Source organism: Muscardinus avellanarius (assembly GCF_963383645.1).
Source record: "Muscardinus avellanarius genome assembly, chromosome: 19".
NCBI lineage: Eukaryota > Metazoa > Chordata > Mammalia > Rodentia > Gliridae > Muscardinus > Muscardinus avellanarius.
Window position 1 is genome coordinate 16017982 of NC_137805.1, and position 24207 is coordinate 16042188.

General features: G+C 47.6%; 1 pseudogene across 1 annotated transcript in view; it reads left to right on the plus strand.

The window, feature by feature from the left end:
• LOC308277274 (histone-lysine N-methyltransferase SETMAR-like) overlaps positions 1–24207 on the plus strand; it is a 111165-nt pseudogene that overhangs the window by 28309 nt on the left and 58649 nt on the right. The gene's annotated exons all lie outside the window — the stretch shown is intronic.

A 24207-nucleotide genomic window follows, 5' to 3' on the forward strand; every position in this document is an offset into this window, starting at 1 on the left:
AGGTACTGAGATTACAGGTATGTGTCACCACGCCCAGTTCAGAATACATTTGTGTACAGACAAATTTGATCTTTTTTTTTTATTATGATTTTAAGACTGACTCCCGCTTACAAAAGTCAATTCTCTATGTTGTGTTACAGACGGCCCTACAATTCAGAACTCAAAGCAGAAATTCAAGTATCATCCTAACTCCCAGTTCTACAGGTTGACTCGGCTCGGCTGAATGGTCCTCATTGGGCTCCCATGAGGCTGCAGTCGTCGGCTGGGATCCCGTCCTGTGAAGCTCCGGCAGGACAGAGCATCCACGCGGCTCGCTCGCTGCCCGGCGTCCACGAGGCCACTCTGTGGCTGGAGTTCTCAAGCTCAGCAACAGGGTTTGAAGAGGAGAGTTTAAGGCCTCTCCTGAACCGAGCTCAGGGGCCCCTTAATATCACTTCTGCTATGTGAGGGGAGGGGCCAAGGGTGGGATTGGGACTGAAGCCAGAGGCAGTCTATCTCCCAGCCACACCCCAGGCTTTTTTATTTTGAAATGGGCCTTGCTAGGTCGCTGAGGTTTGCACTCAGTTGCTGAGGCTGGCCTCACACCCGCAATCCTCCTGGCTCAGCCTCCCTCAGGGGTAGGATTGTAGGTATGCGCCAACACACCTTTGGTTCTACTTTTTGTTGTTGTGACGGTGGTGGTGGTTTGTTTTGTGGTACTGGGGATTGAGCTCAGGGGCATTCTACTTCAGAGCTGCATGCCAAGGCGCTTTTATTTTTTGGTTTGAAACAGGGTCTTCCTAGGTTGCTGCAAGTCTCACTAAGTGCGTGCTAGGCTCTGCTCTACGCTTGATCAGGCAAGTTGACAAGGCTGTCCCAGATCCACAAGGAAGGAAACAAGACTTTATCTCATTGTACTCAAATAGGGAAGGAAGGAATTGAGGATGTCTGTCTCAGAGAGTACACAGTCCGCCCTCTCAACACTAAATTTCATCGGCATCCTAGTGAAATGTATATTCATGCCTCTTGCTAATATGCGCTAGATTTTTTGCAGTACTGGGGATGGAAGCCAGGGGCATTCTACCTCTGAGATACACCCCCAGTTCTATTTTTTATTCTTTATTTTGAAACAGGGTCTCACTGATTTGCAGAGGGCCTAAGTAGCTGAGGCTGGCTGCGAACCGCGTTCCTCCTGTCTCAGCCTCCTAAATGCTGGGATTACAAGCGTGCACCACTACGCCTGGCTTAAGATGCTCTATTTAATTCTACTATTGTGTTGCCTCAAAATTCAGGACCTTATTATCTCCGTCAAGTCTCCGTGCAGAGATGTTTTAAGAACATTGATATAAAAATGCACATCTAACTACAGTGTTATTACAGAGATAGGATAACTACAATACATGCTTTATTAAAAAGCGGATCATGCTGTAATTGCAGTATTTGGGAGTCTGAGACAGGACGACACAGATATTTGAGAGCTAAGAGTAAAGCAAGAAAGGGAACATCACAGAACGCAAGAGAAGAGGCAGCTGAGGTGGGACTTGTTAGGAGGAAGCCGTTCTTCCTGGAGATTCCTCCTCACTTGAAATCTCTCGATATAGTTCCTAGAGTCTCTCTCCACATAGAAGCAGACTTTATGATCTATGAGTGACTCGATCCTTATGCCTTCCAAGGACTTCATCTTGCATAATAGTGTGTGGGGAGCCATTAAGGCTTTTACCTTATCTTGTCTCACCCTAACTCAAAAGTGCACTTCTGACTGTGCTTCCCAGAGTCACCAATGTCTGGAGTCATGGAGTCTAAGTAAATAAGACCCCTCAGAATGACTGATGCTAACTGTTCTGTCTGCTAGTTAAGATTAGGTTTATGTAGTACCAGGCTCCCGTGTGACTCGCAAAGTGATATATGTGCTTTGGATTTTCATTATTGCATTTCTGTGCAACCCAAAGCTGGAAATTGTATAAATACCAGGAGAGAAAGAAACCTGGTTGTCGGCCAGCAGAGATATCGGCCCAGGAGTTTGCTGGCGACCCTCCCATGCTTGTTCATCCTCACGCCTCTCTTCAGAACCTGTACTTTTGCCGGATGGCTCCGGCAGGTGGTGGCCCATATGGGGAGATTCTGAAACTGAGGATCCCGTGAAGGACACTGCTTGTCGCAGACTTGCTCAGTCCAAATGGGGCGCGATTCCACTCGCGATTGAATCGATCTCAGAAAACATGGGGGAGGATAGGGTGCCGTACTGCAGCCGCTTATCTGCAGCGATTATTTTTCTTGTAGGAAATAAATTTCTTTAAGTTCCTATTTATGGCGCTTCTGGAAAGAATCTGACATGGATCAATGCTTCTTGTGCAATCAAACACTTTATTCTAGACACAAGATTTTTTATATTTTCCCCATTTCCCCATGATTCTCTAGAAGAAAAGTGCAAACACCCAATATAATAGTGAGATATACATGCAAATCACCAACCCTGAACAAGACAAAAGTGAGGCCTGTGACATCACAGGTCTTTGTGATTGAAATCAGTCCCATGAGCCCAGATGGTCTTGTGCTTTAAGTCAGCCCCTCTGGCCTTGCCTTGGCCTTGCAGCTGCAGAGGCTTTTAGTGGGCAAACTCCAGAGGAACAAAAGTCACACCCAAAATCCCTTGAAGAATCCAGTTTTTAAGAGTTCTCTTTAACCCTTTTGGAACTTTTATTCCTAGGGCTTAGTCCAAAGTCCTTCTCTATATAGCAACCTCCTTTGAGCTGAATGGGGGACGAAGTCCAAGATTCCAGCTTTCATACGTGTAGTTGGCGTAGGGAAATCCATGTACCTTTATGATGATTTAGAGGATTTCGATGAATGTCTGCTGGATTCTGTCTGCAATACCATCTGCTGTCTGAAAGCTTAAGCAAGCTCATAACACAGTTTAGCAGGTAAACACCAAGAAATAACATGAAGTTTTTAGATTTAGTTGTCACATGTACTTCTCTAGCAGCCGAGCACTTTTCCTCAAACGATAGGCTTATTGGAAGCCTATTCCTCTTTTAATAATCCATTTCCGCACCACAATCTTTCTGCAACCTGCTTTTAATCTTTCTAATTCCTTTCTTTCCCATTTGGGACAGTCTTAGGATAAGCTCCTACAAAAATGCCTTCTTATTCTCACCATATTTTCTTTCTTTCACATTTACAAATCTATTTTATCTGTCCTTTGTTCTGACATTGCTATTTTAACCAGGTGGTGTCGCCCTGTCTCCAGGCAGCGCTATCACTAGGTGCAAAGGTCAAGATTCCTCCTAGCTCTCTGTGCTATTGTAATGGTTAGAATGAAGGTCACAGATGGGGAGGAATTCTGCATTTGTAATTGCTGTAGCAGGAATGCTTCCACAGGATCTGAATTCTGACTAGAATTACGTCTTTGAGCAAAGCCGAGGGTGTTTAGAGGCTTAGACAAATTACTAGAAAATTTATTATCCACGGACTCAGTTTCTCTCATAGTCCTGATATTACATCACCGGAGCAATTCGTGTGGAAAGTTAAAAGAATCATTACCAAAGAATAATAGTTATGAAAGAATATCTAAAAGTGGGGGCAGTACTTTTGGCCAGAGACCACACCCTCTCTCGGGGCTTATTTCTCGCGTTGAGAATCCGCCTATGAGCTGCGTGGGTGGTCTCCATGGAGATGCCGAGAGAACACAGCTGGTTTCGGCAACCGCTGAAGAGAAAAATAGCACTCTCCAAGATTTGTGGTGGCGGTGAGTAACTGGGGAGTTGTGATATACAATGGGTCAAAAGGCTAGTCGCTTGCTTTTTGTACATATGTTAAAAGATATGCTTTGTCAACAATGTTTGCCTCTGGTGTCCTGAAGAAGGGACAGTTAGCGTAAAAACGTGGGGAAAGGTTGGAAAAGACATACAGGAGTATTTTGATATCCATGGGTCTGAGCAGGGGCCTGTGGATGCTCTCAGTTTATGGGCCTTGATTCAGGACTGTTTTCCCCAAAGAAGAGTAGAATGCAATATGTTAACCTCCATTAGAGGGCAGTGTTTTTCTCGCCGAGATGATCCCCAAAGAAATAATGCAATACGTTAGCCTCCACTAGAGGGCAGTATCGCTCTGGCTGAAATGATCCCCAAAGAAGTAGTAAAATGAAAAACAGTAATCCCCACTAGAGGGCAGTCTCGTTCTAGCTAGATGATCCCCAAAGAAAAGTATAATTCAATACAATAACCTCCACTAGAGGGCAGTCTCGTTTTCGCTGAGACGATCCCCATGAAAAGTATAATGAAAAACAGTGACCTACACTAGAGGGCAGTCTCGTTTTCACTGAGATTATCCCCAAAGAAAAGTATAATGCAATACAGTAACATCTACTATAGAGCTGTCTCGTTTTTGCTTAGATGATCCCCAAAGAAAAGTATAATGCAATACATTAACCTCCACTAGAGGTCAGTCTCGTTCTCGCTGAGATGATCCCCAAAGAAAAGTAAAATGCTAAACAGTGACCGCCACTAGAGGACAGTGTTGTTCTCGCTGAGATGATCCCCAAAGAAAAGTAAAATGAAATACATTGACCTCCACTAGAGGGCTGTCTCGTTCTCGCTGAGATGATCCCGAAAGGAAGTATAATGCAATACATTAACCTCCACTAGAGGACAGTCTCGTTCTCCCTGACATGATTGCCAAAGAAAAGTAAAATGCAATGCAGGAGAGAAGAGATTCTGGATTCAGAAAGTAGAATACGGTTGTCCTCCAGGGGCCAAGGCACAACACACCACTTTCATAAAAGACTCTTCAGCAAGTCTAGTATCGGAAAAGCAAACGAAGAAATGAAAGGCACACTGCTGCTCATGTTAGTATAAGTGTTAGTAAACCTTTATGCGAAGCAGATGACACTTTTCAGAAAAACAAAGTTCAAACACGCCATGGACGACGCTGATGCGATGAAGAAAGCACCATCCCAGCCTTCCCGCTCCTGGGCTCTGCTTCTCTGCAGTGTGCTCCATGGGGCACCCGTTCATGGAGCCCCAGCAGCACAGGACCCTGAAACCACAGGAGAATGGCAGGTTCAAGGCCTGAAACCTGCAATCCCAGTACTTGGGAGGCTAAGATAGGAGAGTCAGAGTTCAGGGCCAGCCTCAGCAACTTATACTCTGTTGAAAAAATAAATAAATGAGCCGACCAATAGAACTGAGGGTGTGGCTAGGAGGTAGAATGTCCCTGGGTTCTCAGACCTGGAAAAGGCTTGGCATTCTGAAGAGTGGTCGTATCATCCTGTGAGCATCCTCTCATTACTTTAATCTCACACTTTGTAAAACATTTTATGATCCTTTGCCAGCAAGATAAAGACAAATTAAACTGAGGAGCCAACGCAAACTGAGTATCTAATTCTAGAAACACTGACGGCTTCGAAAAAATATAACAAAACAAAACCTTCAAAACACATTTCCAAGCAGCAGACAGTGCTACCAAGACAGAATCAAAAGATAAAAACAGCCTAATACTTTGCAAATACCAGAGTGCGGCTGGTTCTCCTTGCCGCTCACATCATTTCTTCTCTAACTTGTTTTTAGTTTGCATTTCTTTCTGGATGTCTGTACTTATTTGACTGTAAGCTTTCCTTAGCACTGTGTCTCTTTGTGTGTGCCTCCCCCAACTTTGGTAAACATGGCATGGCGCATTTAATCAGTGTCTAAAAGCTTTTCTTTCTTTTTCTTTTCTTTGTCTTTTTTTCAGTACTGGGGATGGAACCCAGGGGTATTTTACCTCCAAGCTACACTCGCAACCCTATTTTTTATTCTTTATTTTGAAACAGGGTTTCACTGAGTTGCAAAGGGCCTCGCTAAGCAGCTGAGGCCGGCCTGGAGCCACGATCCTCCTGTCTCAGGTTGCACATGCCTGTGATCCCAGTACTTGGGAGGCTCAGACAGGAGAATGGCAGGTTCAAGGCCAGCCTCAGCTACCTAGTGAGGCCCTGTTTCAAAATAAAAATGAGGACTGGGGTGTAGCTCAGAGGTAGAATGTTCCTGGGCTCGATCCCAGTACTGCAAAAAATAAAGAATAATTCTGATGACGATGTTGATGGTGATGATGATGGTGGTGGTAATGATGGTGATGGTGATGATGGTGGTGGCAATGATAGTGATGGTGGTAGTTATAATGATGATGTTGGTGGTGATGGTAATGATGATGATGATGATGGTGGTGGTGATGGTGGTGATGATGGTGGTGATGGTGGTGGTGCTGCTGATAGTGGTGGTGATGGTGGTGGTGCTGATGGTTGTGGGGAGCCTTTAAGGTCTTCCCCTTATCTTTACTAAAAGTATACTTCTGACTGTCCTTCCATCCAGAGTCAACAAGGTTTGGGGTCATGGAGGTTTCAAAGTAATTAAGACTCTCTCAGAACTAATGATGGCTTTGTTTTGTCTGAGATTTGAATTTAATTCCTAGAGTTATATTATTTCATCCTCACTCCTCTCTTCAGAACCCATACTTTTACCAGCTGACTCTGGCACTGACCTTGAGCTACAGTTCGGTCAGGGGGCCCACAAGAGCCTAAGCCCCCCATGAAGTATGAATAGCATCTCCTTCTTCAAAACATGATTTTAAGATTATTTGGATCAATAGGTGTAATTGGAATTTTTATGTATAAACATTATAACTAAAACAGGTGTGCGATGCCTTGTGAGAGACTCAGTCAGCAAAGAATTTTTTCCTAAGGACAAAGTCTGGGCCAAAAGATGAAGTTCCAACTGACCTGAGTTTGAGCCAACATATAAGGTTAAGTTCAAGCTGGCCTTGTGATAGAAGACAAAGCTGACTTTCTATGATTCATTAAATGTTTGGCACCCTGCCCTGAGGTTTTTTTCTCTTTTGAACTTTCCTGCTTACGTGAATATGGTTTTTTCTGTCCTGCATGAAAAAAAAGATAAAAGATTGTTGTAAGTTCTGAATAAACAGAGAAGATTGATCTCGTGTGGCGATTCTTTTCTCATTTCGCCTTCGCTTCTTTTCTCACTGGCACACGAACCCTGACTTCTGCTAGGGCTGGACCCCGGCAGATGGTGGTGGTGGTGGTGATGGTGATAGTGGTGATGATGGTGGTGGTGATGATGTTGGTGGTGCTGATGGTGATGGTGGTGAAGGTGATGATGGTGGTGGCGATGACGGTGATGGTGGTAGTTATGGTGATGATGTTGGTGATGGTGGTGATGGTGATGTTGGTGATAATGATGGTGATGGTGGTGGTGATGATGGTGATGGTAGTGGTAATGATGGTGGTGGTGCTGACTGTGATGGTGGTGGTGATGGTGGTTATGGTGGTGGTGGTGGTGGTGATGGTGGCGGTGCTGATGGTGATGGTGGTGCCCATGGTGGTGGTGATGGTGGTGGTGGTGGTGATAATGGTGTTGGTGGTGCTGATGGTGATGGTGGTCGTGATGGTGGTTATGGTGGTGGTGGTGGTGATGGTGGTGCTCATGGTGGTGGTGGTGGTGATAATGGTGTTGGTGGTGCTGATGCTAATGGTGATGGTGGTGGTGATGGTGGTTATGTTGGTGGTGGTGCTCATGGTGATAAGGATAATAATAAAGATAATAAGCCTGACCTTAGTTTATGTTAACAAACTCATTTATGCCAGGCATAACTGTTATAATTATCTGCGGAAATGATGATGAACTCTGGGTGCAAAGAATTTTTGCCCTTGAGGAAAACTAACTGGAAAACCAAGCAAGTACTTGAGGTGAAAAAAGCAAGTCACCAAAATATGTTCTGCTATTGAAGGGGGAGTGTCGCGACCCTAAGGCTCTGACCAGCAGAGCCTAGGGAAGAAACACACGAACGCCGACTTGCTGATGAAGCTACTTCCTATTTAATGCTTCCCCTTCAATGCGCACAGCAAGCAAATATATATCAGTCTCATAACCCCTCCCTCATCACTCCACCAACCCCAAGCTTCCCACAGCTAGGGCATGCACATTTCTAACCCTCTCATAGGCGATCTGGTGGTAGCACGAGGCGCTGCGCACTGATCATCCGTAGGGCGCCTGATAGGGCTCACTGTGCAGGCTCAGGGTACCGCCAGCCTCGTGAGCCTTGTGACTTGGCAACATGCCTAGGCGCCATCTTGAGTCACCGCCCCATCCCGGTCTAGCCGAGTGGGCCCCGACATCTCCCCCTTTTTGTTTTATTAAAATTAAGGCTCGGGACCGTGCCTGTCCTAGGTTGTCAAACCTCAAGGATCATTCTTACCTGTCATCGGGAAAGCAATAGCATGATTACTCCCCTGTCTTAGGTTGATATGATCCCGGGGACGATCGTACCCGTCTTTGACTACCGATCCAGCATATTGAAAGGTCCCGACCCTGTACTAACATGGGGACGAGGGCATCTGTGTGTTTTCTCGCAGGATGAAGATAATGCACGGTGGATACCTGAGCGGCTCATGCGACATATGGATCAAGTAAAAATGGAAGACTCTCTGATTAATGCTGATGATGCTCCCAGCTTCTATGATGACTAAAACATACTGGACTTATGTTCCAGATCCTCCCATACTTCATCCAGCTGTTTGGGAACAATACTTCATCCAGCTGTTTGGGAACAACAGGAGATCACTGACTTCAGTAACAACTCACGATTGCTGGGACTTCCTGCTTTGAATTTTACACCCATTGCAGAAACTTTTAATTATTCTGGACAAGGAATTGGCACACCCTTATGTTTTTCTAAAAATGTCAAGAAGATGGGATGCCTGCAGTTGACGCCCATGGTATTGCAGACAAGTACAAAGACTGATCGTACCTGTGCTATTAAAGATGTAATCTTGTTGGCCCTGGTTACACAGTGAAAGAAGATAAAAATGTTAGCCCACCAATAACTGGTTTACCCTGTGAAGCTGATTTAACATGTAGAAATCATGGTGTTAATTGGAGGAAATGTCTTGCTGAAATACCTATTTTCCATGAAATTTCTAATACCTCGTTTATTAGGAATTGGTCCTCGGGGCAGAGTGTAAATACTTTTATTGCAGGAACAAGCATAAGTAATGATACCAGAAAGAGGGCACACATGGAAATGCTAATGGGATTTACTGCAAGACTATGGTGGTCATCAACAGGATGGCCTCCAACTAATGTGTGGGAAATTACTGCTTCTCTGGGAGAATTTAGAACTTATACATACCATCAGATGCTAAAGCTCATTGGAACACTACGGCCTGCACCGTGTGCTTTAGTAAGTGGAAATGTAGAGATAAAGTTCAATGGATCACAAGCTTTTGTAACCTGTACCTTTGTGAATTGTCTAATTGTATGACTCATGTTGAATATGGGAAACAAGTTCTGATAGTTCGTCGATCTCCCTTTGTTATGGTACCTGTTAAGTTATCTGAACCCTGGTATGCTGACAATGGGCTGCAAGTGTTGACTGAATTACAGAAAGCTCTGACAGTGACAAAGAGAATGGTAGGACTGATTATAGCAGGATTGGTGGCCTTTATTACACTGGTGGCAACTGCAACAACCGCTGCTGTTGCTCTTATCAGGAAGTGCAAACAGCCTCCTATGTTAATGATTTATCAGAAATGTTTCTAATGCTTTAGGCTTTCAGGAAAGCATTGATGACAAACTTGAAAGCCGATCAGAAGCAATGTATGAAACTGTCAATTGTACTGGAGAAGAAATGCAAAGCCTAAAATTAAGAACCCAGTTTGTGTGTCATGCCAGGTTTTCTTGGATTTGTGTTACTTCTAAGAAATATAACGCTTCCGAGCATTCATGGGATAATGTCCAGAGACATTTAATGGGAACATGGAATAGCCATGACCTATCTCTAGATCTGAATAACCTGCATCAGGATATTTGGAGCATGCAACATGCTGATCCCCTTCAGTTTAATGCAGCCCAGACAGCCAATGACATAATTCTTTAAAACAGTTTTTCCTTCTTTGCCATCATTAACTACCTCTCTATCTGGTACACTAGGGCTGGTTTTGATTGTTATAGTGGTATTATGTATTCTTCCAGTCCTTGTTCGAGTATTTTGTACACAGCTCTGGAAATTAAAAGCAGAAGTGCACAATCTACGTTTGAAAAATGCCCCCATTTAAAAAGCTGGTAGCCAATGACGGGTAAGATTTCCTTGGGACAAGAAAACCTAAGACAGGATATACAGCTTATAGCTCTGTATTATCCGATGACGAGTAATCCTTGCTACCTGAAGGAAACAACCTGAGACTGGCACAGCCTTCTATAAAAATAAAAAGAAAGGGGGAAATGTGGGGAGCCATTAAGGTTTTTACCTTATCTTCTCTCACCCTTACTCAAAAGGGCACTTCTGACTGTGCTTCCCAGAGTCACCAAGGTCTGGAGTCATGGAGTCTAAGTAAATAAGACCCCTCAGAATGACTGATGCTAACTGTTCTGTCTGCTAGTTAAGATTAGGTTTATGTAGTACCAGGCTCCCGTGTGACTCGCAAAGTGATATATGTGCTTTGGATTTTCATGATTGCATTCCTGTACAACCCAAAGCTGGAAATTGTATAAATACCAGGAGAGAAAGAAACCTGGTTGTCGGCCAGCAGAGATATCGGCCCAGGAGTTTGCTGGCGACCCTCCCATGCTTGTTCATCCTCACGCCTCTCTTCAGAACCTGTACTTTTGCCGGCTGGCTCCGGCAATAGTGCACCTAAGATTTCAAAATATGTGTTATCATTTCTTATTTCTTATAAACATGTCAAGGTTCCAGATCTGTAATGAAGCAAAATGAAAATAAAGGCCACAAAACACAGACATTCTGAGACCACTGATGGAAGGTGCTTTTTATTACATTTCGTGGAATCGTAAAGAGTTTGACTACTGGTCCTCTCCTCCACCCTCACTTTCAAAGAGAACACAAGGCACCCGAAGACTGCCTCAGACAGGCCTCTGAGTGGAGCTGGAGTGGCGGCTTGCGGCGGGCGCGCTGCATCCTCCTAGGTCAGCTGAGGGAGCCTTCTGGCCCCAGCCCTGCCCACAGCTCCTGCACGCACGAGGCTCCTCCCCCTGCTGTGGCACCTGATGCAAGGCCAGGTGTGACCTGTGGCTAAAGCCTCGGCCACACTCTCTGCACACTCACGGCCTCTATTCCAAGTGCACCCGCTTGTGTGTGAGTGAGGCTGACTTGCTGCTGAAGCCCAGTCGGCACTGCCGGCACGTGTACTGCTTCTCCTGCGAGTGCTTCCTCCGGTGCTGATGAGCCCTGCCTGGTGGCTGAAGCCTCGGCTGCACTCCTGGCACACGTACGGCTGTTCCTTCGAGTGTGTCCACTAGTGTCCAACAGAGATGGACTCCTGGCTGAAGCCTTTGTCACACTCACTGCACACGTACAGCTTCTCGCCCGAGTGTGTCCTCTGGTGGATGATGAGGTAGGACTTGTGGCTCAAACCTTTGCCACACTCATTGCACACGTACAGCTTCATGCCCGAGTGTGTCCTCTGGTGTCAGGTGAGTGTGGACTTCTCGCTGAAGCCTTTGCCGCACTCACTGCACATGTATGGCTTCTCACCGAGTATGTCCTCTGGTGGATGATGAGTTGGGACTTGTGTAAACAGCCTCGCCCACACTCGTGGCACACATATGGCTTCTCATCTGAGTGTGTCCTCTGGTGGATGATGAGGCCGAACTTCCACCTGAAGCCTTTGCCACACTCACTGCACACGTACGGCTTCTCTACTGAGTGTATCCTCTGGTGGAGGGTGAGGGTAAACTTCATTCTGAAGCCTTTGCCACACTCGCTGCACACGTAGGGCTTCTCGCCTGAGTGTGTCCTCTGGTGGATGGTGAGTGTGGTCTTCTCGCTGAAGCCTTTGCCACACTCGCTTCACACGTAGGGCTTCTCGCCCGAGTGTGTCCTCTGGTGGATGGTGAGGTGGGATTTTTGGCTGAAGCCTTTGCCACACTCACTGCACACGTAGGGCTTCTCGCCTGAGTGTGTCCTCTGGTGGATGATGATGTAGGACTTCTGGCTGAAGCCTTTGCCACAATCACTGCACAGGTACAGCTTCTCAACCGAGTGTGTCCTCTGGTGTCTAGTGAGCTTGCACTTCTCGCTGAAGCCTTTGCCACACTCACTGCACACATATGGCTTCTCGCCTGAGTGTGTCCTCTGGTGGATGATGAGGTGGGACTTTTGGTTGTAGCCTTTGCCACACTTGCTGCACACATATGGCTTCTCGCCTGAGTGTGTCCTCTGGTGTCTGGTGAGCTTGCACTTCTCGCTGTAGCCTTTGCCACACTCACTGCACATGTAGGGCTTCTCGCCTGAGTGTGTCCTCTGGTGGATGATGAGGTGGGACTTTTGGTTAAAGCCTCGCCCGCATTCAAAGCACACGTAGGGCTTCTCGCCTAAGTGGATAATCAGGTGTCTAACCAAGGTCGACTTCAGAGTAAAGTCTTTGCCGCAGTCTCGGCACACAAACGGCTTCTCGCCCAAGTGCGTCCTCTGGTGGATGGTGAGAATAAACTTCAGCCTGAAGCCTCGCCTGCACTCTTGGCACACATACGGCTTCTCGCCTGAGTGCGTCCTCTGGTGGATGATGAGGGAGGCCTTCCGTGTGAAGCGTCGCCCGCACTCGCCACACACAAAGGGCGTCTTCCACGAGTGCAGCTTCTGGTGCCTGGTCAGGCACGTCTTCAGACTGAAGCCCTTCTCACACACACCGCACACGTATGGCTTCTCCCCCGAGTGTGTCCTCTGGTGACTGAGCGGGCCGGTCATCTTGCTGGAACGCAGTCTGCGCTGGCCACAGGCAACTGCTCCAAGACCTAGGCCTTCTGCCCTCCTCAGCACCTTGTCGGAGTCTTTGGGGGTCCTCGTCTCAGCCGGGCTCTCCTTTATCCCCAGTGCTCTGATGTGATGCTGGGAGCTACCTGGTGGCCTCTGGGGTGGCCTGGGAAATTCTCCAAAAGTACTTTTCTTGGGCCTACCAAACTGAGACTTGGAGCCTTCTCTGTCTTGATCTTCTGCTCTGTGGCTCCAGGATCTATCGTCCGAGGCTCGCTGCTCCTTCTGGTCCTCCGCGTGTGGGTCCCCAGGAGCAACAAGTCTTTCTGCACATAAGCATGTGAAGATCCAGGGGCAGTGGCCACACAGCACGTTTTGCTCCAGAGATTTCTGGTTGGAGAAATCAGGAGGGCAGAGAGTAATGGAGTGCAGGGGTGGGTTTGGTCCTGCCAGAGAAAGAGAAGCCCAAGTCAGATGGAACTCATTTGATGGTGAGACTTGACCACATTCTTCAAATCCTTAATAGCAAATGTTATTGACCAAGAGGTACTTTATTTATTTATTTATTTATTTATTTATTTATTTAGTGGGTCTGGGGATGGAACACAGAGGATTTGACCTCCAAGCTACACACCCTGCCCAATTTTTTATTCTTGTTATTTTGAAACAGGGTCTCACTGAGTTGCAGACGACCTAACTAAGTAGCTCAGGCTGTCTGCGAACCGCAATCCTCAGGTCTCAGCCTCCCAGATGCTGGGATTACAAGTGTGCACCACCACGCCCAGTTCCAAGAGGTACTGTATATGAGCAACTTCCCAGCCCAACAGTACAGCTTAACAGACAGGAGACAGCAAAGGCATCACAGGCACTTTTGGGTGTATAAATAGGGACAACATCGACAGTCTACATGATTCTCACTATGATAACCTTCCAACGCACAGCAACACACACAGAAACCACGCCTGAAACTTGTGTTCTTTTTTCTCTCTGAGAGCTAGCTAACCAGTGAACTGCGCCTGCCATCTTATCAGGAGGAGCCGCTCGGCCCATCGGCCCCCCCTTGTTTACACCACCTCCTTATAAGGAGTGATAACATGGTAGGAGCAGGAGTGCTGCTGTGTGGGCTAGGGTCCCTACAGTCCCAGGTACTTTCCCTGTCCTTTTAGATCAAAATCAACAGAGATATCATCAGCCGCTAGATTGGAAAGTAATTCAAAGGATTGAAGAATCAGTGTCTACTTATGGTATGCAAGCCGCCTTCACGCTAACGCAGGTGGAGGGACTGGAACGGCATTGCATGACCCCATTTGATTGGTCTAATTTATGTAGGGCTGTACTCTCGGGGGAAGCATGTCTTAATTGGAAAGCCACTTACTTGGAATATGCCATTGAGCAGGCGGCTGCCATTGCTCAGGCGGGACAGCCTGCCTGGAATGTAGACATGCTTATGAGACAGGGGACTTTCGTAAATAATCAGATAGGTTATCCACAACAAGTGTATGATCAAATCAATCGTTGTGCCTTGAAGGCCTGGAAGATGTTGTCAGGATCTGGTGATCTTGGAGCAAGCCTATCTAAAGTCAAGCAAGGACCCAATGAGCCTTTCGCAGATTTTTTGGCCAGGTTGGTGGAGACAGCTAGCCGAGTATTCCCTGATGTAGATTCAGCAATGCCTCTCATAAAGCAATTGGCATATGAGCAGGCTAACAAACCATGCCGAGATGCCATCAGACCATATAAACAGAAAAATTTAGACGTTTGGCTCAAGGTCTGCCGAGATATTAATGAAGGTGTTATACAGGGCCAGGCTATTGCTGCAGCCATTGTGTCAGGGTTGAAAGGGAAATCATATCAAGCAGGTCAAGGGGGAGTACGAGGGGGATGTTATGCATGTGGTCAGCCTGGACATTTTAAGGACTGCCCTCGCCGTCAAGGTCAGGGGAAGGCATTAGGGCTGCCCCAGGTAGCAGCCCAGCAACCGCGGCTGTGCCCCCGCTGCTGGAAAGGCAATCATTGGGCAGGAGAGTGTCATTCCAAATGGGATGGAGATGGCAATCCCTTGTCACCTAGTCTAAACCCCCGAGGCTTGAAGCCTTTACAGATTTGGCAGATGGATGTTACCCATGTTAGTGAGTTTGGAACACTTAAATACGTTCATGTCTCTGTAGATACCTGTTCAGGCATTGTTTTTGCCTCTGCTCATACTGGTGAGAAGGCCCAACATGTTATTTCTCATTGTTTACAGGCTTTCGCTGCTTGGGGGATTCCTAGCCAATTTAAAACAGATAATGGTCCGGCATATACATCTCAACACTTTACAAATTTTTGTAAACAGATGGGCATTAAGCTTTCCCATGGCCTACCCTATAATCCGCAGGTCAAGGAATAGTAGAAAGGGCCAATCACAACATTAAATGTGCTCTAATTAAACAAAAAGGGGGTACTGGGAACCAATGGAAGTCTCCCAAGGACAAACTTAATCTCATTCTTTTTATTTTAAATTTTTTACAATTGGATTCTGAGGGCCATTCTGCGGAGAAGCGGTTTGTGTTTTCCCACAGGACCAAGAACACCCGGTGTGGGTCCCAGAAGGCTTGACACGACCAGCTGAAGGAAAAGGAAATGCCTCCACCAAAGAGCCTAGAGTTGAAGCTAATACTGAGACTTCTCCCGGTGTTGGAATGCCTCTTTGTTTTCCTTAAGCTGTTGTGATGTGGAAACTAGAGCCGAGACTTCGAAAAGACCATACAAGACTTACGTTCGTCAATTGTTGCTGTAAAAAATACCAGAGTGGAGGTGGCCACGGATCAACAATGGATGGACATGATTCATGGGACAGTAGGGTTTTTAAAAGACTGGGGAGGAATGGTGTTTTGGGCATTTCTTCTACTGACAGCATGTGGGACGCTATGTATCTGTATGTGGCGCATGAAGAGGAACATGGCAACACAGCAGCGCATGTTGGTCCAAGCTATGGCCGCCTTGGAGGCTGGTAGCTCCCCCAATGTCTGGCTTAGCATGCTGGATAGGTAGCCAAGGACGGGTAAGACTGCTCCATCCTCATATCAACCTAAGACAGGCAGGCAACCATGATGGTGCTGAGCTGATGACAGGTAAGAATGAGTGAGTTGGAAGCGGCAACCTAAGACAGGCACGATCCCAAGCCTTGTGTTCTTAAATAAATAAAAAGGGGAGCTGTAGGAAGCCAGGGTATGGCAGTCAGCCCAAGATGGCGCCCGGGCTGACTGACAAGGATGGTGGTCTTGGCCGGCGCATGTGCTGTTGGTCTTGGCTGGCGCATGCGCTGTTGTCAGTATCACACGCCTCATGCATGGACTGTGATGTAATGCCTCGTGGTTAGGCCAGTACGCCTATGAGGTACCTTCTAGGGAGCATGGGATGGACATGGGCGGAATGGGATTGGTGGATATTTGGGGAACAGGCTTGGTATGGTATATAAGGAAACTGCTGCGGGGAATAAAGAGGAAGTAGCTTCATCAGCAAGTCGGCGTTCGTGTGTTTCTTCCCTAGGCTCTGCTGGTCAGAGCCTTAGAGTCGTGACAATCTGCACTGGGTAGAGGGCCCGTGCAGAGGGCTGCTCAAAAAGTGGTTACGAGCTAAGCACTGTGGCACACACCTGCAATCCCGGGTCTAGAGACTCTGTGTCAAAATAAAGGATGAAAAATAGGGCTGGGGATGTAGCTCGGACGTAGAATGCCCCTGAGTTCCATCCCCAGTACTGCAAAAAGAAAAAGAATAAAAAACAGGCCTGGGAGTACGCTTGGAGGTAGAATGTCCCTATAATCAATATCCAGTACCACAGTAAAGAAATACATATATACATACATACATACATACATACATAACATCTTAGCCGGGCGTGGTGGCTCAGGCTTGTAATCCCCGCACTTGCGAGGGGGAGACAGGTGGATCGCACTGGTTTGGAGCCAGCCTTACTGGATTAAGAGACCCTGTCTGGGAGTGTAGCCCGGAGGTAGAAGGGCTTCCAGGAACCCCAGTACCACAAAAAAATAAAAAATAAAATAAATAAATATAAAAAAATAAATAAATAAAAAATAACACCTTAAATAAAAATTCATGGTCTAAGTTGGCATGGTGGTGCATGCTTGTAATTTTAGTGTTTGGGAGGCAGCGACAGGAGGACTGCGATTCATGGCCAGCCTCTGCTACTTGGTGAGGCCCTTCACAACTTAGTAAGATCCTGTTTCACTAAGAGTAGGGCAGGGGTGTTGCTCGGAGGTAGAATGAACCTAGGTTCAATCTTCACAAACACAAAAACTTAAAAATGCAAAGGACAATTAGACAAGAGTCACTGATACCTGAGAACTGCTGCGCTCTTAGGTTTTACATCAAGTAGTACTTGATGAAGAAGAATACGGAATGTTAAGGATGTATATGATACTTGGAACAGGGGTCAGTCAACTTTTTCTTAATGAAACTAAATAGTTTAAGTTTTAAGGGCTGAAAGAAAAAATGAAGGACATTATATTAATTTTTATATAACCTTTTTTTTTTTTTTTGCGGTCCTAGTGATGAAACTCAGGGACACTGTACCCCAGATCCACACCGCTACCTGTACTTTTTAAGTCTTTTCATTTATTTATTTATTTATTTATTTATTTATTTATTTATTTATTTATTTATAAACAGGGTCTCACTGAGTTGCGAAGGGCCTCGCTAAGTAGCTGGAGCTGTCAGTGAACCATGATCCTCTCATCTCAGCCTCCCCAAGACTGGGATTACAAGTGTGCGCACCACGCCTGGCAGCTTACATAACCATGTAAAAGTGTACAAACCACTCTTAGCTTACAGTTGCTTTGAGCACTCCGTTTAAATTTCTCAACTGGCTTTTAAGCTTTATGTCTCCCACTGGGCTTTGTTTTCTTTACATCATTCAGTGTCTGCTCTATTCTTCTTGATCTTTTCTAAAAAGATGTTAACAAAAGAGAAAAAACCCACAAACATATACGTACAAGAGTTACCCCGGGAAGGCCAGGGCTTCCTGGAGGAGGAAGGCGACAGGAGACCCAGGGAAGCGCTCATAGGGTGAGGATGAGGTCGGGAGGGGAGGCCGAGCCAGGCAACGTGAACGCAGGCCGAGAGCTCCAGAGGCAGCTCCCTGCACTGGGGCTCGGCGCCGCCTCCCTCCGGCCTCTCGGCTGCTCACACCCTGCATCCTGGAGCTCACTGGCCCAGTTTCCTGCCACTCACCCGCACGGGAGGCTGGCGCGCATCTGCTCTCTTCTCTCCACGCCTCTTTCCCTTGCTCCAGCTGGGCGATCAGCTTTGGTTTAGAAAACGCAATTCCTGCCCACAGGAAAGGAAGACAAGATGACCTTACGTCGTGGGTCATGGGGCCAGGGAAGAATTCAGAGGCAAGGCAGGTGAGGAGCTTGAAAGGGTGCGGCAAGGACCTCAACGAGTGGGGCCGATCCACTCACGGAGGCACTGATTCTGTTCCAAGCCAGGTGGATGAACACCGCTGTCACCCATCACGGAAAATAAGTTACTAAGGAAGAGAGCCCAGCTCAGAGGAAAAGGCCCAGAAATGCAGAGTATCAGCCAGAGCGCATGTGCGTGCACACACACACACACACACACACACACACACACACACACTTTCTTTTTTTTTTTTTGGTAGTATTTGGGTTCTTGGAAACCCTTCTACCTCCAAGCTACACTCCCAGGCCTATTTTTTATATTTTTATTTGGAAATTGGGTCTCCAAAGCCAGGGCGACTGGCTTCGAACCTGCGCGATCGTCCTGTCTCCGCCTCCCAAGCGCGGGGATAACAAGCGTGCGCCACCACCCAGCGCCACATACACTTTCAACTCTACAAATCTGACCTTCTTTGTAACACAGAAAACTAAATGTTTTTCCTTTTGAGTGCAACCCGAAAGCTAATTTAAAAAGAAAGATTTGTAGCCATAAGTGCTGGTGCACACTCGTAATCCCAGTACGTGGGAGACGGAGACAGGAGAATCGCATGTTTACAGCCAGCCACAGTAACATAGTGAGGCCTTTCAAAACTTAGTTCACAATAAATAAAAATTACACAATAAAGAATAAAAAATAGGGTGAGGGTGTAGGTCAGTGGTAGAATGACCCTGGGTTCAATCTCCAACACCCCCCTCCCCAAAAAAAAGTTGGTTTGTGGTGGCACACATTTGCAATCTCAGCCTTTGGGAGAGAGAGAGACTGGAGGTTCGTGGTTTGAGGACAGCCTCAGCTACTTAGGTCCTTTGCAACTCAGGGAGACCTTGTTTAAAAATAAAGAATAAAAAATAGAACTGGGGGGAGTAGCTCAGAGGTAGAATGTGCCTGGGTTCCATCTTCAGTACCAAAAAAAAAAAAAAACAAATTAAAAAAAATTGCATCAAATATATATAACCTTCCCAGTGTTAAGAATGCAAGTCTTAAGCATACCGCACTTAGCCACAGAGACCAGGTTTCTGTAGTTCTCCAGCATCACCTCCCTGTACAGGGTCCTCTGATCAGGGCTCAGCAGGCTCCACTCCTCCTGGGAGAAATACACGGCCACATCCCTGAACGCCATGAGAGCCTGGAACACAGACACGGCCCTGCTCACCTGAGGCCTGGCCTTGCTCGGGTGAGGGCCAGGGAGCAGGCTGCTCTGGGAGGCAGGGGCCCTCTAGATCCTGCATTGACTGCACCACTGTTGCCATGGGTGCTGATACCTTTAAACCCTGTCCCTATACAGCCAGCTGCACTTGTGAACACACACATTCAACGTCCTGGGTGGCCTGCTTGGGCTATACATGAGAAAATGAAAAATCCCTAAGTTTTGAGAACTTTAGCTCTAGGCAGAAGAGCAAACAATATAAAAAAATTAAAAAGTAGTCAAGTACAATAGACTAAATTTTAAATATTTAAAAGGACAGTGATCGTATTGGTGCTGGGGGATCTAAGGAACTGAACTCATACAGTTCCACAACGGCAAAGACTAAACCACAGCCCAGCCTTTTCTGATTCCCACAGTCCGCGGCCTGCTCTGGCTGAGCTCATGAGAAGTGGCCACGTATGTACAGCACAGTGTCTGAGGGGGAGGCCTCCTCCCCACCAGTGAAGGCCGCCATTCTCTTCCACTATGCAGTGTGAGGGCCATGGAAACCCACGACTGACTGTTGTTCAAAGCAGCACACAGCCAGGCAGGAGAACCGACAGCTGCCGAGAGAGGAATGCGGGACTATGGGTGGAGGAGCAGTGAGGGGAGCACCGGGCTCCATGCCCCCTGGAGAAGCTCTCACCGTTAGAGCCTCTTTTCCTGGAGGAACCAGCTGGAGCTCCGGTCCTAGGAGAGAACACAGCGGGAAACGCTAATATTGAACGCAGAAAACCTGCGCATGGTTCAAGAGGCAAAGGCAGAGGTGCCACCTGAGCCGGGCAGTCAGGAGCCCAGGAGTCCTCCCTTTCCCCAGCAGGCAGTCCTCCTGTGCAGCCAGGATCACAGGACACAGAGCAAGAACAAAAAGTGTTCAGAGAAGTCACTGGGAATCCTCCAGGGCCAACACGGCGGCACCTCCTCCTCCTTAAGGCACCAGGGAGGGACCTGCCACAGAAGACAAGGACAGGCTGCGAGGGGCTTCCTAGGCGCAGAGCTGGGATGTGGTCTATGAGCTGAGCCTGCCAGCGGCGGCAGTGGAGTTCACGTGTAATCCCAGCATCTCAGGAGGCTGAGGCAGAAGGATTGCAACCTTGAGGCCAGCCAGGAAACTTAGCGAGACCCTGTTTCAAAATTTAAAAAGATAAAAAAAAAATAAACATCTGGGGTGAAACTTAGTTGCAGAGCATTCCTAAATTCATCCCCAGAACCACAAGAAAAAAAGAAGAAAGGGAGGAAGGCAAGCAAGGAGGGAGGTATGGAGCCTCCTCTGACACGCTGTCAACACTGAGCATGAAGCCTTCCTCTGCTACTGAGGATGAAAGGAAAGACGTGCTGAGCTCGTACTACACAGAGACTGTTCCAGACACCGCGTCGCGCCTCATCTGTCCTTACAACAGCCCAATCAAGAAGCCGTGTTACCAATTCACAGACGACAACACTGAGGCACAGTGAGATCAGTCCCTCGCCCCTGGTGACAAATTATAAAGCGACAAGCTGCAGAGATCTGGCTGTGGAGACGAGGCTCTTCAAGGCTGTTGGAGTCTGTGAGATGAGTCAGGCTGGTCACGAGGCTCTTCAGTGTGGATTCTGCGTGACAAGTCTGGGGAGGGCCACCTGCTTCTGGGCACCTGCCATTTCTCATTGTAAAACATAAAAATGGAACATAAAATCCTGTGCATTTGGTGGCCAACGCCAGCCCCCTGGACCTTGCAAGACTTGCCAAAGGAGCCCCAGCTCGACCGCCTCCTCCAAGGCCAAACCCAGGGACGGTCAGACAGATTGATACCCTAGATCGTGCCACCGTGGCCACCCCATGCCCAGCCAAACCACGCTTGTCCGCTTAAGCCACGTGCCCTGCGCCCTGCCTTAGAAAGGCAGGATTGAAACCAAGGGGTCTTTCTATTCCGGGTTCTTTTCCAGTGGATATCGACGAACTCTGAGGACTAGGAAGAGTACAGAAATATGAAAGCTTCTTTTAGGTTAGGGAAAGATAAGGCAACAGAACAGATAAGAGCAAAGACAGAGTACAAAGGGGGGTCCTGAAAATAGTGATCCCGACACCCTTGGGAAGTAGAGTGTGTGTGTGTTACTGGAGAGGGAACCCGCGGCATTCTACCTCGTGCTAAATCCCAGCCCTAGTTTTCATTCTTCTTTTGAAACAGGGTACAAGTGGGCTTTTTAACATACCTGAGGGTTTCTATCAGCTTTTTTTTTTTTTTGGTGGTGGTACTGGGGGAGGAACCCAGGGCCTTTTCTACCTCCGGGCTATACTCCCAGACCTATTTTATACTTTATGTAGAAACAGGGTCTATGTTGCTGGGAGCCTCACTCAGTAGCTGAGGCTGCCTTCAACCTGTGCGATCCTCCTGTCTCAGCCTCCCAAGCGCGGGGAGTACAAGCGTGCACCGCCACGCCGGCTTCTATCTGCTTTTTATGATTAGTCAGAATTGGGTTGGGGGACCGAGGCTTCTGCAGTGTCCGCCCTTCACCTGAACAACCTGGGGGCGCTGGGGCCTGGTTCCATGGCCTCACACTCTCACCCTCTGCTCACCTCGCCAAGCTCACTGGGGACGCAGATGGCCACTTTAAAGCTTTTTGTTCCTGGCCCTCGGCCCTGCCTCCGATCAGGCCTGACCACCACCAGCTCGGAAGCCAATGAACCACCGGACCTGGCGCCAGGGACAGTCCCGTCGCCTGCGATCTCAGACCCCTACCACCCCACGCCCCAAGCCCCCGACCCTGCAGACCTACGGCATGAGCGACCCCGTCGCCATGTCGGATTTCACCCCAGGCCGAGTCTCTCCGCCACGAGAACCCTAGGACAGAGGCCCGGCCGCGCACTCACCTCCCACCGCTCGCAGCTCACGTGCAAGTTACTTCTCCAGAGGCAGCGCTGCCACGGGCTCCGCTACCCATGGGCCGGCTCGTCCACACCGCGCTGCGGGCTCTCCTCCAAGCAGAAAAGGGCAGGGCGAGCGAGGGGCTCCGGCCTCACTCACCACCGCGGGGAGGAACGAGGGGTGGCTCTGGGCCCTTAGCGCGGGCTCTCCACAAGAAGTTTGCCTGGACTAGAACTCCCAGGATACTCTGCGCGGCGGACCTCACCTCCCAAGATGCTCCGCGGCTGCCATTGGCTCGCTGGGTGTGTCTCTGGGTGACGCGATAGGGCCAGCTGGAGATGGCGGCCTCTTTAACTTAAAATGACACTCTTTAGTCATGAAGAGCCTCTTAGATGACGCTCCGCCTTGCTGAGTACCTGCTCGGCCCTTCTCTAGACTACAAGTCCCAGCGAGCCCTGCAGGGACTTCCGCATCCGGGCTCTCACCCTGACAAGTGGAAGTGCCCACCAGGCGGAGCTTTGGGTCATTTAATGGAGCGGAAGTTCACCAGCAGTCTTTTTACCTGGACTTGGGCAGGTCCTAGGGCCTTGTTCTCCCATCCAGCGCTATGCAGTGGAAATCTGTGCCCATATTCCGGGGTCGCGGGCAGGTGGATCCCTATCCAGCTTGTTTACAATTGAGGAGGTGGCCCTGGGGATTGAACCCATGGTTGCCGGAGGCTTGCCTGGAACTTCAAACCTTCAGTCTCAACTCCAAGTCCTGAGATTACAGGTGTGCACCATAGCCGCGCCTGTCCTTATATACTTTTTCCCTTTTTTTGCAGTACTGGATATTGAACCCAGGGGCATTCTACCTCTGAGCTACTATCTTGTTTTTTAATCCTTAATTTTTAAACAGGCCTCACTAAGTATCTGAGACTGGCTGCTAACTTGTGATTACTCCTGTCTCAACCTCCCAAGGACTTGAATTTCAGGCCTGTGCCACATGCTCAGCTAACAGAATAAAAGAGACAAAATGTAAGCAATTACAAGAGAATATAATTTCATTTTTAAAATATGAGGCAGAATACACTGACAAAAGAATAGAATTGAAATAAGAATTTGATAGCCAGACTTGGTTGCCTACGCTTGTAATCCCAGCATTCAGGAGGCTGAGACTGGAGGATGGTGGTTAGCGGACAGCCTCAGCCAGTTAGCGAGGCCCCTTGCACCTTAGTGAGACCCTGTTTCCAAATAAAGTATAAAATATGTCAGGGAGTATAGACCAGAGGTACAAAAGCCCCTGGGTTCCACCCCAGTACCATAAAAATAAAATAAAAAAGCAATAAATAGGGCAGAGGGGATAGCTCGGAGGCAGAATGGCCCTGGGTTCCATCTCCAGTACTACCAAAAAAAATTGATAATCTAATTATTGTTAAAATATCTATATTATAATTGATTGATAATTTCACTGAAGGCATGGGGAATAGAGGTTATGGCCCAAATAACATTAAATATTTAGTTTAGGAAATCTAGAATACCTTTTAAATTTAAAATTTAGAAACTAGATTATAGAAATTTCACTTTAGAGCTGGACGTGTTGGCACACACTTGTAATCCTAGTACTTGGGAAGCTGAGACAGGTGAATCTGGGTTCACAGGCAGCCTCAGCTACTTAGTGAGGCCCTTGGGAGGTACAATGCCCTGGGTTTAATCCCTAGCACAGCAAGCGTGCATACACACACACACACACACACACACACACACACACACACACACGAGGCTCACAGTTCAGAGGCCAGCAAGACCCTGTTACAAAATAAAAAATCAAAAGGCCTGGGGAGTGGTTTGGGGTGTAGAATGCCCCTGAGTTTAATCTCTACAACAAAAAAAAATTAACTTTACTATTTAGCTTTATTAAACTTATATTTAAAATTAATATTAGAAATTTAGAATAGATGTTCTAGCCGGGCGTGGTGGCACATGCTTGTAATCCCAGCATTCAGGAGGC